The sequence below is a fragment of the Peromyscus leucopus genome, chromosome 6 (genome assembly GCF_004664715.2).
Source record: "Peromyscus leucopus breed LL Stock chromosome 6, UCI_PerLeu_2.1, whole genome shotgun sequence".
Taxonomy (NCBI): Eukaryota; Metazoa; Chordata; class Mammalia; order Rodentia; family Cricetidae; genus Peromyscus; species Peromyscus leucopus.
In genome coordinates, this window is record NC_051068.1 from 67,731,522 (window position 1) to 67,735,147 (window position 3,626).

Sequence of the window (3,626 nt, forward strand, 5' to 3'; positions counted from 1 at the left end):
CTCAGATGTGTTGCCAAGTACTTTTACCTGCTGAACCATCTTTTTGGTCCTTGTTTGCTTTTTTTTAAATGTAAGAATATGTGAAAAACTTTACAAATCAGTAATAAGACAAACCAAAAAGGAATAAACAATCTGAAATATTTTCCCAAAACTATACAAATAGCAAAGAAATGTTCCATGTCTTTTTTTAAAAAAAATTAGGCTCTGAATGAGAATGGTCCCTGTGGGCTCATATATTTGAATGCTTAGTCACCAGTTAGTGGAACTGTTTGGGAAGGATTAGGAGGTGTGGCCTTCTTGGAATAGGTGTGTACTTGTTGGGGGAGGTGTGTCCCTGGGGTGGGCTTTGAGAGCTTCAAAAGCCCATGCCAGGCCAAGATTCACTGCTACTGCTCTAGCACCATGTCCACCTGCCTGCTGCCATGCTCCCCACCGTGACAATAATGGACTAACCCCCTGAAACTGTTACGCAAGTTCCCAATTAAATGCTTTATTGTATAAATCATCTTGGTCACAGCAGCAGGACAGTAACTAAGACGGCTCTCAGGTGGCTGGCCTTAAATTCCTGGCCCTCCTGCCTCCACTTCCCGAGTTCTGGGATTTCAGGTATGTACTCTCACACCTAGCTAATGTTCCACATCTTTAGCTATTAGAGAAATGCAAAACAAAAGCATGATGCTACCACTTCAGTGGGACGGCTCTAAGTCAAAACACCCAACTCCAGGGTGTGGCGTGTCCAGGTGTGGAGAGCCTGGCATGCTGCTGATGTAAAATGATACAGAGAATTTGAAAAGGGGTTTGGCAGTTTCTCAAAAAGTCAAAACATTGAGTTACCATGTGACTTGGCCATTCCAGTCCTGAGAAATTTGAACATATATCCACATAAGGACTTTTTCACTAAAATTCATAGCATTTTTATAACAGTCAAAAAGTGGAGCCAGGCAGCGGCGGTGGCAGCGGCGGCGGCGGCGGCGGCGGCGGCGGCGCATGCACGCCTTTAATCCCAACACTCAGGAGGCAGAAGCAGGCGGATCTCTGTGAGTTCGAGGCCAGCCTGGTCTCCAAAGTGGGTTCCAGGAAAGGCGCAAAGCTACACAGAGAAAACCTGTCTTGGAAAAAAAAAAAAAGTGGAAATGATCCAAATGTTATCAGTGACACATGAGCACCACACAATGGAATATTACTGAGCAATATCAAATGGATGGAGGGTGCATATGTGTGCAGTGTGCATGGATTTCAAAGAGGATACTAAGACGACAGGCAGACCAAGGAGGTCACGTGTGATTCCAATGACATGAGACCCCCAGAGCAGTCAAACATGTAAAAACAAAACAGATGGAGACAGCTGTGATGGCCAATTTCCTCGTCAGCTTGATTGGATCTGGAAAGGCGAGCTGCTGGGCACTCCTGTGAGGGGCTTTCTTGACGGTGCTAAATGTGGTAGCCCTTCCGGTGGCAGCCCAGATGCAAAGGGCGGGGAAGAAGGAAGCCTGCCTTTTGCCTGCTTGCCGTCCCTCTGCAGGGAAGTTCATCCAGCCTTTGCTACTGCATCCCTTTGCGGTAGTAGAACCAGCTTCTCCAGGCTCCCAACACAGACTCAGGCCATAAGTCTCAGTAATCCTCCAGGCCTTCTGTGCCAGGCTGGCACTGGTGACACATTCAACATGGTGGACTGAACATCTACCAGGGTCTTGGCCCCTCCGATGTGAGAAAGCCACTGTTTGGCTACCCAGACTTTATTTTGTAAGCCAACAATTCAGTGTGTGTGTGTGTGTGTGTGTGTGTGTGTGTGTGTGTGTGTGTGTTCTGTTCCTCTAGACTACAGAACCACAGCTAATAATACACTGCCCATGGAGCAGGGGATGAGGAGTAGCTGCTAATAAATACTGAGTTTCTTCCTGGAATAGTGATGTGTGTGTGTGTGTGTGTGTGTGTGTGTGTGTGTGTGTGTGTGTGTATTCAAGTGTGGTAGAGGACATGTTTGCACATGTATGCAGGCCAGAAGTCAACCTTCAATGTCCTTCCTCAACAATGTCTACTTTGTTTTTTAAGAGGTTTCTTAATTGGGCTTGGGGCTTGTCCGTTAGGGTAGGCTAGCTGGCGATGGAGTCCTGGGATCTGTTTTCCTCTGCCTCCCCAGCACTGGGATTAGGAGAGTGTGATTCCCAGGGGTTTTCTTTCTGGGTGCTGGAGTTGACACTCAGGTTCTCATGCCTACATGCCGAGCATGGTATCAACTGAGCTACCTCCCCACCTATTGGGGGGGTCTGTCTTAAAATCAGGTTATGAGTGAGACTTCAATATATTAAAATCCCTTAAGTATACACTTTAAGTAGCTGAATTTGGTAACATCCGAATTATGCCTCAATTTACGTTAAGATGAATTTTTAGAATCTGAATGGTCAGGTTGAACCTGCATTTCTTCCAAGCTGATGGAGGCCGCTGCTATCCAATTCCCACAGCTCGTAGCTTGAACTTTCGAACCTGCTGCGTAAGTCTCCGTAGCACAGTTAGGGTTTTTGTCGCTGTTATTGTTGTATATGATATTATTGTTTTATTTTTACTTTGAGGTTCGAAGATGATTTTATTCGAGTTTGAAGGAAAAAAAAAAAAAAAGACAGCAGGCAAACTGGAAACCCTTGCAGCTGAGAGAAAGGCGGGGAGGAGGGGTAGAGAAAGTTACACCCCTGAGGTCAGTAACTGAACTCTGTCAAAAGCTGCACATGCTGGAGACTAGCTCTGTTGCTAGAGTGCCTGTCTACCGAGCAGGAAGCCCTGGGCCCCATCCTCAGCACCACGTGAGACTCGCAGCGATGGCGCGCCCTTTGCCATCCCAGCTACGATCGTCCTCCAATGCACAGAACTAGGGGCAAATTTGGATTCCATAGGAGAGGGAGAAGGGAGAGAGGGAGTGGGAAAAAGGGAAGAAGGGGAAGGAAGACATCAGCACCACAAGAATGTTCCGACTGTCAGGTCAGGCGAGCTTGGTATTTTGGCCTGTATCTGGAAAAAGAAAAAGATGCATTTTCTGACTCAAAAGTACGCAGGTCTACCAGTGAAGGCTTGTAAGTAACTGCCACGTGTAACGTTTTTTAAACGAAAAGATTTAGTTTCACGCTCAGACTTAATCCTCTTAACCAAAAAGCTTTGAAATTGCTTTGAGGAGAGAGCGAGAATGAGAGAACCAACTAGCTAGAGAAGAAAGCGAGGAAAAAAAGCACGCAGAGGCGCAGTCTCTCTCTGTCTGGAGCCGGTCAGGGCCACCACGCTCTTTCTCCTTGGGGACCCGGTCGCCCCCCTCGCCCGGCCCGCAGCCCAGGCCGTAGGTGCGTGGGAGCCCGCGTGGTCCGCGTCCAGGCTCGCACGCGGCCGCCTGGCCGAGCTTCGAGCCTTCGCCCCTCGCGCCTGTTTCCATGCGCGCCGGGAAGGCCGCGCCCCGGACGCGGAGAGCAAGGGACGTAGCGGGGGGCGCTGGCGACAGTCGTCCCTGAGCGCGACTCCAGGCCACTCTCCCCGCGCACGTCCCGTCTGCAGAAAGGGGGCCGCGGGGCGAAGCCGGCGTGCAAGCGGGGGGCGCCGCCGCCGCCGCCGAGGGAGGGGTGCGTCCGTCCGTCCGTGCGTGCGTC